General features: G+C 31.1%; 2 long non-coding RNA genes across 2 annotated transcripts in view; both read right to left on the bottom strand.

The window, feature by feature from the left end:
• LOC127699914 (uncharacterized) overlaps window positions 1–5179 on the bottom strand; it is a 36508-nt gene extending 31329 nt beyond the window's left edge. The window contains exons 1-2 of the long non-coding RNA XR_007981289.1: window positions 4947–5179; window positions 4381–4530 (exon numbers count right to left, since the gene is read on the bottom strand). This is a non-coding gene — a long non-coding RNA (uncharacterized LOC127699914). The remainder of the gene's footprint in view (window positions 1–4380; window positions 4531–4946) is intronic.
• Window positions 5180–8917: 3738 nt separating this feature from the next.
• On the bottom strand, window positions 8918–11864 carry LOC127699922 (uncharacterized). The gene is made up of 3 exons (XR_007981298.1): window positions 11776–11864; window positions 9920–9995; window positions 8918–9520 (listed from the first exon to the last, which is right to left on the bottom strand). It is a non-coding gene; the product is annotated as an uncharacterized LOC127699922 (long non-coding RNA).
• Between the last annotated feature and the right edge of the window lie 3587 nt (window positions 11865–15451).

The raw sequence follows: 15451 nt of genomic DNA, 5'->3' as shown, positions 1-15451 counted from the left end.
TGAAGTTTAAATTTACGTAAGCCACGTAAAGGTAAAGAAGGCAGTTGTGGTCATTAACTATTACAACTTGGCAAAATTGTGTGTTTATTTTATTCGTCTTTTTTTTTTAATTATGACTGTGATGTGCTTTCTCAATGTATCTTACATAAAAACAAATATACGTTTTATTGATTTGTTATCAATTTGTCATCATAATACCACGACAACATTTGGTTCAAAATAAAACAAGGCGTTTGTTTATTATATATGGGGAAACTTGTATGGGAATTATCAATTGGAAATTGCGTTATTGAATACAACTATGCATTTCATTTCGTTCCGAATTGAGGGATATGACAAAATTCCATCAAGGCCTTGATTTTGAGAATATATTTCTAATATATTCCAGAGCTTTCGAGTCCGATTAAGATTCTCTTGATAAATGGTTGCTGTTTACAAAAAAATGTTGAACCAAGGGTGCCAAATTTAAAATAATCCTGCAAAAGTTTTACAGACGACATCATGATTTGGTTTACCGTTCTGGTATAATCAATCTTTTTCTTTGCAGAACGCGACGTATTATACAATTAGTCAAACACGAGTATCGCCAGTGGGTCAAGTACTGCTCACCGTTCTGGAGCATCTGAGTTTACCATCAAGTTTTAGTGTTGTCCGTGTTGTTTAATCTTTAGTTGTTTGTGGACTGTTGTTTAAATGTTAGTCGTTTTCTTTTTTAGCAAATGTATTTTTGTTTTTTATTGGACTTATGTTTCCCCCATGTTTTAGTCTCCTTTTTAATGTCATGTGTTTTATCGATATTGTAATATTTAATTAGCACAGGACTCATGGTATTTGATCAATTTCGTTTTTAAAAAATCCTTTATAAATACCACAACATACAAATTAAAAAAAAATGAAATGAAAAAAATATGATCTAGAACAACAATTAATAATGCTTTAAAATTTATTCATTTGTCTAGGTTTCACTCTTTATCCTCATCTAATTCGTTCCATTTGTATGCTAAAACTGTCTTGTCCTTCACATGCTTCATTCCGATCTTACTTAATTTTTTGTGTAGTTTGTGTGGTGCGACTTTTACTAAACTCTGATATATCACATGTAATATCCTTTTAGTCTTGCATTCTTTCGTATATATTTCCTCTTAATCTGCTTTAACGTTTTTTGTATAGCATTCAGCTGAACATATTGCCCGTACGATGAATCAATATAAGTCTCGTCATCTTTTGTAAACTTTTGGTGCGTTTTTTTCGTCTTATTTCGAGTGTCACTGATGAGTCTTTTAATTTGTAGACGAAACACGCGTCTGGCGTATGAATTTTAAGCCGGTATGCATGATGAGTTTATGTTGCAATAATTAACAGGGAAAACATTCCTATATTTCAAGGGGTAACTGGAAATGTCAATGTGTGGAAGGCCTCAATGTTATTTGAGATCCGTTGCAGAAATAGGATCACCGTTCTGTGTGGTTTTGTCAAGTCTACGTTAGAACATTGTGTCATTAATCAATGTAAGATTTATGTCTTTTAAAATATTAGACAGCTGTATGATTATAATTGTCAAAGCAATAACATTTAACAATAATAATAAAGTAATTATTTGTGTCGATGGAGATTTTAAACATACATACGTAAATTCTATTCATAACGTTTTGTCGAAAATGGAAAAAGTATGTCTTATTATATATTATGGCGACATTATTTCGATTTAGAAAACAAAAAGTAACAATCACAATTGAGGAAATCATATAAATTAAAAAAAAGAGAAAATAAATGCATTGATAGGGTAAGCGTTTTTAGCTATAAATATGGCATGCAGCAACCGCAATTCAAATCAACATTTAGTGAAAATGCAATACCGTTAAAATTACAGATCAAACTACTTACTTGTATCTAAATATCAAATACCACAAACACATGTCGCTAGTGAGCTGAGACATCGCCACATGGTATCGGTCAATCAATTTGTGATTGTAGCGTAGTTTCATTGTTTTCGTTCTTACATATAATGATGTTTGGGCAGTTTTTGTGACAGAAACGCATCCATGTAAATGACCTCTGCACAGTGTGAAAATGCAATAGCGTAACATAATAAATAAGATATGTAAACACTCTACGACGGACAAGGGATAAGTTACTGCTGACAAATGAGAAGTTGACAATTGAAAAAAAAGTCGAATTCATCACGTTTCTAATAGCTAATCGAATGTTAATATCAAGTAAAAAAAAACAAAATATGAAGCAGACCTGCTACTTACGGTTGTATCCTTGATATTAAGTTGACCAGGATAAATAACATTACACAAAATCCATTGAATAATGGATATGAACTGATTGACATTTTAGTCTTAGATACATGATTTTTGTATTTGTTGTTATTGGCTTTGAACTAGCTTTCAGTATGTATAAGAAGCAAGCACTCATTTAAATGTGAATTTTTTAATGACTATTCATCATCAATAGATCTGAAATTGAAATAAAAGAATTTTACAAGATACTGTTTGCGTTTGTCTTTGAAATGGTTCTGTATCCATCCTGCTTTATATGAGTACACCACTGAATTGACCAGTAATGGTGCAAAATTCAAAACCTTCGAATACTGAATGTGTGTCCAAAAAATAAACAACAACCCCCAAAAATAAGACAATGTAATCGATCTTTCAATTTATCATGGACATATATAAAACCACTATACATGCACGCATTTTACTGTGAAGTCTTGATATCTTTAAATAATCATCCATTGAGTATAAACTTCTACTAGAATACATATCAAAATCAGACAATGAACAGTTGATAAATTTTATACAATATCATTACATTGTACATATGTTGTATATTTCAAACATTTCTTTGATGTTATTATTTGAAAGCAGGAAGATAATAACCTTTGTTATCGTTTAAACAAAAACGTCCTTGTGTATTCATATTTTATCGTGATATAAATGTAATACAATAGTGACATATTTTATCATATTGAAATTTTTACAGAATGACTTATAAACGTATCAGTTTTATACTACAACATTTGGTATACCTGATGCAATAGAATCAGTATTTTCACATTGACACCTTTGCCTTAGCACAGTGTTTAAAAATCAAAAAGGGTACATATTTACTTTTAGATATTCATAAGTTCAAATAATTATGATATCTTGAAAGGCTATTTATTTTTTTTACTGTGACGCCTTCCTAATGTCGATAGACAATAGACAATGCGGGTGATGCATAAATGGCAGGACAGGCTTACCATGTGGTAGTGCCCTGTATCGCTTATTTCGCAGTTCATGCGATTCTTTCAGGTTTTTTTTTTTTTTTTCTTTTTTTTTTTTTTGTTACATTAATTTGTGTCTTCATGATCGATTTAAGAAATAAGAGTCTCGGTACACTTCTTTTAGGTTAATTAAACCAAAAATTCCAGTTATTTTAAAAACGTGAAATGTCTGCTCAAAACTATATAATACGTTACATTTAAACCTGATATCTCAACACATTTGTTATCTCAAATCTTATATATCGGACTGGTCAGCTTTAAGATAACGAGAGTAGACTATATCTAATACAAGATATACATCGTTTTTTAATCATCATTTAGATCTAAAATGAAATAGAAATTCAACCATTTTGGGATTCAAGTACCACAATAACTAGGTTAAACTAAATCTACTAAAACTTCACAAGTGTTTTGCACTGTATTTGACATGACCAGAGATATGTTTTTTGTTATTTACATTTCGATTATTTGACCTACGTACGTATTTTCAATCATACTAATAATAACCTATGAAAACAAACGTTTATTGACAAAAGAGTTTTACAATTAACTAAATAACAATTGACGAAAATATTACTTAGTATAACCAGATACAATATTGTGAATTTTCACATTATACACGTACAATTAAAAATGTATGGCAAGTCTCAATTTGATAACTATTTCGCTAAATATAAATAACTATCATAAGTTTGTGACAATAAGATAGCAAACATCCCGTTTGTCGTGTTTTCTAATATATGAAATGTCCATAAATAGCAATTTAAAACAAACATTATGCAGAAGAAGTTGATGTCTCTTGTCCAACCATGTAAATATAAGTTCGCTTAATTATACGAGATGCAGGGACTTAATGAAACAGAATTATGAAACCAACGGAAAGCATCAATATACAAGAAGGAAAAAAAATAAAGGATGCTTTTACACGTTTGTATCGTCCTCACTTTTTTCGTTTACAAGGGATTGTGTAAATTTTGTTTTAAACATCATTTCCATATAAGTATAATTAATGTAACAATACCAATCAGAAATAAAAGCATATGTGGAAATTAAGTTGTCACTGCACATCAATATATTTAACTTCTGTCTGTTAGTTTAGGGTAACTTACCTTGATTTGCCTGTTTAATTTATTCATGAGATTTGAACATCGGTTAACTTCTGTTGCATATATTCGATACGGAATTGAGTATTTTTTGGTGTTTTTACCACCGAATTGTAGTCGAACTATCTAGGACATAAAGAAGCATCAAACAAAACCCTGTAATATAATATCACATTTAATAACAACATATAAAATAATTCTTTTAAAACATGTATCATATCAATCTGATAAGTTACCGTAATTAACCAAGTAACTGTAAAATACGTCACAGTTTAGGAAATAAACAAAAGGTATAATTCAACCTTATCTAATCAAAATATTACTTCATGTGACGTTCGAAACAGAACTTAACTTGTCAAAAGAAACAAAGTAGAAATAAAGTTGCTCATTTAGCAATAACATTATTATATACGAATAAGCCGTTAAAACTATAAACAAAAAGTTTACGAAATATTACAATACCATGATTACTAAAGCCAATAGCGAGAAGCAGATAAGTAATAAAGCTAAACAAAGCAAAATTTCTAAGCAAATAAAATAACAAGCACCTACAAATAAACACTCATTCTTACCTCGTATCAGTTACAAAGGTTATGCCTCAACGTATAACTACATCATATGCATAACTATGTCATAATACCTGTATAACAAATGCTAACATATTGTTACTATGCACATACTTATATAGTACTTAAAATCCATCAATCTGAGACAAAAATGTAAAAAAGACTCAGAAAAGTATTTATCAAGTTACTAGTAACATATTACTCATTTACTCTCGAACTCATTCTGCTCAAATATTCGTCATTCGTTACGTACTTTTACACTTGTTTATATAAGGCTTAAATTATGTAATTCAAATGTAAAATAATAATGTGCCTGTGTTAAAAAATACGTTATCCTTTTAAATAATTTACAACATTCATTCAACAATCACACGATACACATTTTTACTACGGAGTCATGCTAAAATTGGAAGTTACTAGTGTGTGAAATACTGATTAATCCGGTAGCAAAATTACGATGAGAAAAAGATATAGGCAGAATATCTAGAAAAAAGTATGCACACTGACCTGAAATAATGATTGAATTCCTCTAGTACAAATATATGAAATATGAAACAGCAAATACATAAAAGAAAATATATGATACGTGTGTTCGGTTTGAACATCAATCCGGAATTAACTATAGACTTCAATAGAAATAAACCGACAAAAGATATATGACCAATGACATAATAGAAAGTCTACGACCAAATCAAGCGTAAAAAAAATGACCATCAAAATAGAAGAAATGAGTAACAATCAGGACGAAACTATTCATTCGTCAAAGTCTGTGAATATAAAACACAAATGGTACAACTCATAATTACTCACAATCTGGAATTAATCTATTAGAAAATGATAACACAAATATGTTAGGAATAAGATCATCTTTATTTTGAAGTAAATTCAAATGAGAAATTAAATACCTATAACAAAATTATATAAATATTTTTTTAATCATCATTACACACACGCTAGCATAGAAGTTATAGAGATACCTGATTTTCTGCAAAATTGTTAATGTACTTTTTTCCGTGTTTTTTTATTTCACTCATAGCAATTCTACTAATATAGATAACAGAAGAATATTGCTAGTTATCTTGTTCAATCTTGATACATTTCAATAAGACTGTCGCAAAGGATGGCGAAAAAAGGGATATGCAAACAAATAAGTCGATAACAATGCAATGGCAAAAAGCAAAAAAAAAAGTAAGAAAAAAACAACATTACACAAAACACAACAGGAGGTGATTTCATGTGATGTAGAAATGTAAGTATATCATGCACTACATGTTACACCCGTCGTGTTGTTCATGTAAGTACAAGCCGATAATAAGCCTGATTCAGTAGGTCACATTCGAGGAAAACCTTCGCAATTTAGAAAATTAACTGTGGATAGTTTAATAATCAATGGCCTTACCTTCAAAATATGTAATAGTAGTAGCTATTTGTCCGAAAGATTTGATTTTTAATTCGAGGTCTCAATACTCGAGACTGGTACATTATCATAAGTCTATCCGGAATTATGGAATATGAAAAAAAAGCACAAATGTTTTTTGATTTAAATTAGTACGAACTGTGTTTGAATACCTTTATCAGACAAATATCAAAACTTAAACTCTCTTTAGGTGATTGAGACCTCAGTTGATACATATACTCGCTTAGGCTTTCTTCGGTTTTTTTGTTTCGTGTTCCTCAGACATAAATGCATATCTAGCTTTTATCTCAGGTCTCCAAGTATTCCTGGTGAGGGTTTATGAAAACATGATAAACATGTATGTTTCCTTCAAGATTTCGCATACAATTGTCAACGATGACATACATGTACAGAGTTTGAATTTAGAGCACATTAAAATTTTTAATCAAACACATGTACCAATTAATAATATACAATGATATAGTTCTGCATCTCATCAAAGTGTCTTTTTGGATCAAAATTCAAAATACGTCACCTTGGTTTTGGAAAATATTCTGAGTAGATATGCAGAGCGTGAAAGTTATGCCATCATCTAAGATTTATTCATGCCAGCTTTGTTTCCAATCCAAAGACAACGTTAAGAAATGTGGCTTCTAGTTAGATTAATGTCAATTACCATTCCGATATTTATGATGCCTAATCACTTGATATAACGTATCCTAGTATTTTTTAAGACTACCACGATGGCTGTGCTAAACTGTCTGGAGCACATGATACCCCCCGGTGTTTTGGTTGTTTCGTTTTGCTCGGTCTTTAGTTAAGTTTTCTATGTTATATTTTGTTTACTATTGTTTGTCTTTTGATCGTTTTCGTTTTTTGCCATGGCATTGTCAGTTTGATTTCGACTAATGCGTTTGAATATCCGATTGGTACCTCTTGCCTCTATTTTAGAGATGGGCGATACCATATAGTCCATTCTTTTTCTGGAACAACTTCAAAAACATTGATAGATGTAAAATATATATCAATGAGGTGGAAACGTGTAATGCTTGTGTAGAGTGAAGTGAAGTGACCGAACGTCAAAGATTTAATGATAACGTTACTAACATGTAGAGAATTTTTTACTGCATGTCTTTGTATGGATTGTTGTTTGTTGTTTTGTTCATGCTGTTGAATGTTTCCTTTCTTCGAGTAGTGTTTTGTTTTCCTGAGTCATTTGTGGGATGTATGTATTAGTTTTTGATTTGAAGAGATTTATATCGATGATATTAAAATATTATATATGATTTTTATCGATGAATAAAAATTTATAGTTTTATGACATGGATGCAATGGTGGCATACTGTGGATAGAAGAGAGATAAAAACAGTGAACAAAACCCGAATGACAACTTCGGGTCACATATACTCGCAAACAACAAGCAAACAATATGTCAGTTCTAACAAAATAATCAACGATTTAATGTTTTTCCATTGCATTTCTCCCACTCAGCACTCACCTGTCTGACAGGCGAAATTTCTGAGCAATATATTTACTCCTGATATAATATAAACAACTCGAAACCAACAATATGTCCATAAGTACTTACGTTAAAGTAAAGACCGAAAAATAAATATAAAAACATAATTTGGAACGCTGTTGATCCTCACAAGTGACGCTCGAATTGAAACAGTTGGAATTCGAAGTTAAGGAGCAATAAAAACAAAATATTTAAAATAGAATGTGACAAATAATGCTAGAGCCATATATAACTTTATTGGGTAGAAAACCTAAGGGTTTCGAATAATTCTTAAGTATATTAGTTTACAGAAAAAAGACAACAGTGTGTAAAATTTATTTTGAAAAAATGATCAGTAATTTTCGGAAGATTAATAATTCGTGGACAAAATATAGATTATCATTATCTAGACCATTTCATAATTTTTAACTGTAATTATATATTTTTTCTAATTATTTATCGTCTTTTGTTACTTGTAATCACCTACTAGTTTCTTATCTGAAACGGTCCTTGATTTTTTTTACGACGTTGATTACTGAGGGAATTTTGTTAGTGTTATCCTTTTGTAATTCGGAAATCTAATCAGGACAGATAAGATTTGTTTACAGACGTTCAACACCACATATAGTATTTCATTGATAATGTGTTTGTAAGCTGAGTGTTAAGGTGTAATACCACCATTGTTTTTACCCGATAAGTCTTTGTTAAATTTGCACTTTTCAAAAAATTGTGCAGAATTTATCTTTGTTTCAAATAAAGAAATCCTTGGCATGAGTGAAGTTTTATCCTGTTCAGTACTACAGACAAAATTTCACATCATATTTCATTGCATATAAGATAATAACCGTCACTGGACGTTAACCAATTAAATTGTCACCCCAGTTTTCCTGTGTACAAGCTTAAGTAACCATGTAACCTGAAGTTTCCAAATTTTTTTATAGAAACACCAAATCAAATAAGAATGGTGCTTTGAAACACCCAAGATATTTGTTTATGACTCAGAATTTTTTTACTGCAATGAAATTTAGGATCAATTTCCCACAAATGTCAAATTCAAGGGAATTTTTTTATTCGACCCTTTTTCGTATGCAACCGGATGTGACGTACTATGATTTGGTGGTAATACACCTTAATAAGAAATATGTTGAAAGAATGTATTTGTTGAACAAAAGTTTAATTTTATTAAATGCAACACGTAGTTAAGATGCTTTGTCGTATATTCCCATGTTATTGGTGTTATCATGGTTTTTGTATGTCGAATATGAATATTCCCCTTCAACCACTGAAAAAGACTGATCATATACACCGTTACCATCATAGGATTGTCCTTTTCCGAAATCTGAGCTATCATATGTTAGGTCCTCCTCATTTCGCGGTGCACCATGACTGTGATACAAATTTTCTTGTACACTTATTCTTCGAGTTTGTATATCATGTAAATGATCATATTCTCCATACCCTGCATCAATGTATGTCTCGTTTATATTTCCCGATGTCTTTATTTTTTTTACCACTGCATATACTGCTGTACTGTTTCCAGCAAGTCCGTAAGTCTGGTTTGATGTTGGTGTTGTAATTCTTTTCTCTGTTGTACTATTTGAATCTTGGTATACTGTCTTTGAAAATTGCATCTGACTATTTTCTTGTTTATCATGTGTTGATGATTCTTTAAAAATTCCAATTGACCTGTAATCCAATATTACCATTACAAAAGGATATGTATAGAATATGAAAATCTATAAATACAAATACCTAACGGAATATCTATATCTTTCCTCCTTATAAAGTGTATCGAAATTTTGTTAATACTGCTTTTTTAAATTTCCGTATTGTTATATATGATGGGCGGAATTACAATTTATGTACTAACTTTTCTAATACAATTCTCTTCCGCGTGATACATGTGATATATTAATAAAGAACCATTATAAAAAGACGGATATATAGCTTTCCTGACTTTTGCCATTTTTAACTTATAATAGCGACCTAAGTTGTCTTTTATGAACTAAAGGACAATAAAAACGACATCTTTTTATATAACATCAGCGTGAGTAATGTATTTTCTTCTGAAACGATATTGATTACCTTAATTTGCATACAATCAGTGCAGCTAACAAAGCAATTACAGAACAAAATCCCAGTAGTCCACCAATAACTGTACCTATAGATTTTGTATAATTTATAGAATAGATATATGACAAGTGAACATGAATATCAAGCCAGTTAAAACAATTATTTCATACAAATACAAACCTGATAGCTAATGTAGTAGTTATGGGCAATAATAAATACGTGGTAAAAAGTTCAAGGAGTTCACCTGACCGTTGACGGAAATGTTAACAAACAAAGGATGAAATCAAAATAAAAAGTTTTCAATTTCATAACTATTTTTAGTTTTATAACCCAAATCCTATGAACAACCCTCAAGATGAGTGCTACAATCATTAACAGAATAGCTATTTTTTTACCAGAAAACGTTCATCAATAAAAAAAATATGCCAAGTTCAGTTCAAAAAAGCAGTTGGTTTTCAACGATAACCAATTTTATTCTGTTTTCATATAAATCATTTGTTTTTATTCTCCTATCCTTAAATTAATTATCATTGGACTTAATTTCTATTTATCATTAAACAAATGTCTTAACACTTGGTATGTTCGAAAATGATAAGGTACTTCTATTGTTAAGGATAACGTTATAACAAAATAAAATGATAACAAAACTGTCACAAAGATTGTCCATTTCTATTGCGTACTGTCGGGTTACGACAATAATTATTCATGTATCAAATTCAATTGTATTTTGTTTTCAGTTAAAAGTATTATCCTTTCTATAACGTTGAAAATAACCAATATTCTTTTTTGAGTTCAACAAGTTAAACATGACAGTGTTTCTTATACAATAAATGACCCAACAGAGCTCTGTAAAAGTTGGACAGAAATCGTTTTATAATCTCTATCACCAATTGGTTGACTAATGCCATAAGTTTGTGTCAAACTCACTAGCCTCGTTTTTTGCAGTCTTAAATCTCCAGATACCAGTAACGTTGTCCTTGTCTAAAATTTTGCTAATAGTGTACTATTTCCGATTGTGACATTTTGACTAACTCTAGATTCGCATGGCCAGTGATGCTTGCAAATAAGGAGACGCCTTTTCTCGCAATAACTCTTTTTGTGTTCTTTTTTTTTTCTTAATTTTTTACGTCTAATTGTATTTTTGAATACTTGAACATCAGTAAACAACTTTTGCCTCTATTGTTTCTTGATATCTGTACGTAGCAACATGTCAGAGGCATCTGCTTATAGGATGTTCACATGTCCTTGTTGATACAATTTTCAAAATTCTATGGTTTCTTACTAAAATTTTTCTCTTTATGGAGAATTTTTGCTATGAGAAAGTAAATGATCTTTGATATCTTAATGGCTTATATCGAAACTGAATAAATATTTTGGAATTTTACAAAAAAACCATTACCCAGTTGTTGGTACAAAATATGTGTCACAGATGCCCATTGACATCTTGTACTCCGCGTTTCTGCATCAGCGCTCATTTTCGTAATTAAGGGCATATTTAATGAAACTAACAGCAGATATGATATCAGGAAAAACGACATCTGCCACTCATAGAGCAAAAACTGATAACAACTAAAAAGCGCATGATATAAACCCTGTTTGTTTTGGTTTTTTTTTTTTTGGTTTTTTTTAATTCTTAGATTCTTTTGTTTCGTCTTGACTGTTGTAAGTATTTTTGTGTTAGATTATCATTGCCATTGTGTCCTTCGTAAACCTATGACATTGATGATTTTACAATTTTTGATAATACCAATGTTTTACACTGAACCTTATATTGTATATTATATAAGTTTATTTGGAATGGAAATATCAGGTTTTTAATAAAATAATGTTTCTTTCAAGTCTTTTCTCCTTTATATTGCTGCACTCACCGATAATTTTGGAGTTACCTCCCTGTTCGCTATGGCCTTTTTTAAGTTTTGTGTGTTTGCTGTCTTTAGTAAGTCCTGGTGGTGTAAAGGAATGCGTCACGTATGACATTCGTGCTATTATGTTAAAATAGAAAAAAACAAATATTATATTATACTATATTTCAATACCATGAAATATTGTATGTACTATATAAAATTAAGTAAATTTGGTATGATTGCCAATGAGACAACTATCCATGAAAGTTCAAATTAATGGATGTGAGCAATTATGCTTATGCTAGTTTTCTGCTTTCATTAGTATTTGTATATATTATAAATATGTTAACTTTATTTAGTGTGTCATCTTAGGACAACATTTTTTTTTAAATAGTGAAGTATAAAGTGCATTATGTGCAATCTTTATAATTACTTATTTGTAGCTGACCTTGAAAGATCACGTTTATCGTTTTCTTTGTTGTAATTTGTTTTAATAAAATTGAGAATGGAAATGGGGAATGTGTCATAAAGACAACAACCCGACCAAAGAGCAGAAAACAAACCAAGGTCACCAATTGGTCTTCAACACAGCGAGAAAATCCACCACCCGGAGGCGGACTTCAGCCGGCCCCTTAGCGAAAAATGTGTAGTAGTTCAGTGAAAATGGACGTCATAATAAAGCGTTAGTTTTTGTTGCAGTTCAGTGTTTCTGTTGTTTCGTTGTTTTCCTCTTATAGTTGATGTGTTGTCTTTGGTTTTGGTTTGTGACCAGGATTTGTTTTTGTTTAGGCCAGACTTGCGAGAGACACAAAAATGCGGCGGGGTTAAACATGTATTGTGAGATTTTAACCCTCCCCTTTTACCTCTAGCCAATGAAGAGTAAGCAAACACACAGCAATACGCACAGTAAAACTCACTTTAAAAAAGAGTCCGATGTTAGAATAGGTAACAGAGAACCTCAATGAAACTGATTGAAAGATTATGTCTTCATCATATGAAAATCAAGCACATTCCCTCCCGTTAATGGTTTAGTATCATACCATCATAAAATATATGAGAAAACACATAACCCGTATCATGCCAGCAATTGATTTTAGAATGAATGTGTTAATTTCCGATGCAAAGACTCTATGAGTGAATCAATATTATTTCAATAAAATGCCATCTTTAATGACCTGGCAACAGTATTGTAACTATATCCCTTCTGAATAAATCTGTTTTAAGGTTTGGTTAGCTTTTGAGGTGAATGGACATTTGTGTGCTTTGTGCAGAATATTACCACAAAAGATTGGATGTGAAATACCTGAACGTATAAGATGTCTGCATGTTGATTTATCTTCATGAATGATGTCATTGTACCGATGATATAATTTTGAAAATGTTTTGACTAGTTAGTGATATTGGAAACCCTGTTGTAAAATTTTTTCAGTAATATAGAGATCTCTTTCGTTTCGTTAAAGTAAATCAAATTGTTACATACACGAGCAAATCGAACAGTATTAGATTTAAACAACATAAGATGGTGACAAGGGAACGTCTCCATCTAAAAATCGATAATTAACAATAGGAAATGAAAAATCATCTCTTTTATCTTATATTTTGGTATTCAGCTTCCTGTTAAAAATATAAATATCAAGATCCAGGAAAAGGCAGTGGTCATTTTTAGTAATAACTTTATTTCAAGCCAGTTCAGCAGGATAAATCTCTTTAATGCGAATACTGAAGTCGTCATTATTGAGAGCAAATATATCATCCAGATATCTAAAAAGTAAAATAGCAAAAATACCGAACTCCGAGGAAAATTCAAAACGGAAAGTCCCTAATGAAATGGCAAAATCAAAACCTCAAACACATCAAACGAATGGATAACAACTGTCATTTTCCTGACTTGGTAAAGGCTTTTCTTATGTAGAAAATTGTGAATTAAACCTAGTTTTATAGCTAGCTAAACCTCTCACTTGTATGACAGTCGCACAAAACTCCAAAAGTGTTATTGAATTTTTGTATCAGATGTTGTTTCGATGGGTCTGTGCTGATTTTATTCATAAATGTAACTCACAACAATACAGAAACAGAACCGCAATAGGAGGTGCACAGTAAGTCCCAATTGGTATTCCGATAACTTGAAGATATAAGAAATCTCCATAGCGAACAAAATGTTATCTAGTAAAAATTCAAGTGCAGATATCGTATCAAAACAAGTCCAATTGACATACTTTTTTGTTTGTTGTTACTAAAAAAATAACCTAAAAGAGTTTGAACATATATGTTCGCATTCTGACTTTTTAAATGCACATTTGATTAGGTGTGTGAATTTTTCTTAATGAGATTATGAGGTAAACTGGTATATAGGGTAGACAAAATCAAAACTTTGAACAGATTAGAAATCACCAATATGAGCATGCAATTTTTCAAGTGTGTATGTATGATTACAAACGTTGACTTACATGTATGTCTCTTCCGATTTAGTACGCCTATGTTCATGTTTCTTTTATAGACGTGGTAAGTTTACTGAATTTGTATAACACACTTAGTTTGGTGCCGCTTTTCGAAAATACTTATAAGGTCACGTATATGTAAGATAGAATCTGTATATTTGGTAATGGCAAATTGGAGAACGTTTCTCCTTTACTGGTTTTTTCTATATATCCTGATGGTGTTGTTCTGCTGATTCCGTCGTAGATAAAGTATATATTTAGTAAGTTATTTAGTCGCATATCAGATAAAAAAACGTTGAGAACACAAGTACAATAAGGTACGCCAAATGTATTTTCCTTTCTATCACAAATATAGGAATTTATGAAGGAAATATTTCATAAGTGGAAGATACTACTTAGTGTATTTTACATATTCGTGTGAACTACAATCCCGTCCCCTTTTCCCCGAATGTGACCTACCGAATGAGATTCATCACTTTCACGAGGAACACGACGGTGCCACATGTAGAGCAGGATCTGCTTACCCTGCCGGAGCACCTGTGATCACTCGTAGTTGTGAGTAGGGTTCGTGTTGCTCAGACTTTAGTTTTCTATGTTATGTTGTGTGTACTGTTGTTTGTCTGTTTATCTGTTGGTGTTTTTCGTTTTTAGCCATTGTGTTGTCGGTTTTTTTTTCGACTTGTGAATTTGAATTTCCCTTTGGTATCTTTCGCCTCTCCTTTATGATTATAATATTCAAAATGAAAAGTACACTGTGGTTACATATGTTTTTAAATTGATTCCGTTGTTTTCAGCTGGGAATTTTAACTCGCAATAATGTCTTTTACTTATCCCAAATTCAGTATATTGCAAATTTGTAAACTCGTGAATACACAAATATAATCAGAAGTCAAATGACACAAATAAAAAGATTAAACACCTTGATAAATTGCTGAAATATCTTAACATATTGAAATAAAACCGAACTGACCAGTTTTACGAGTACTTCTATTTATATATTTTTGTGTTCGATTCAATGGACTTGGTGATGTGTTCATATCTGTATCTTTGACTTGTGTTACCGTAAACGGTGTTGTTTTACTGTTTGTTGTACTGGTACGGGTCGTTAAAACCAAAAAAAGAGAAGAACAGGATCAAAGGAATTAGAACAGAGAACATGGATACCATAATAAACTGCACCAATTTCTCTTAATTCAAATCGTGCAAGAAGGGAGAAAATAAAAAGGATAGGCGTATTTTGACGAAACATTTTACCGCGAGAG

The sequence above is a fragment of the Mytilus californianus genome, unplaced genomic scaffold, assembly GCF_021869535.1.
Source record: "Mytilus californianus isolate M0D057914Y unplaced genomic scaffold, xbMytCali1.0.p SCAF_44, whole genome shotgun sequence".
Classification (NCBI taxonomy): Eukaryota; Metazoa; Mollusca; class Bivalvia; order Mytilida; family Mytilidae; genus Mytilus; species Mytilus californianus.
This window is presented reverse-complemented; position numbering and strand designations above follow the sequence as displayed.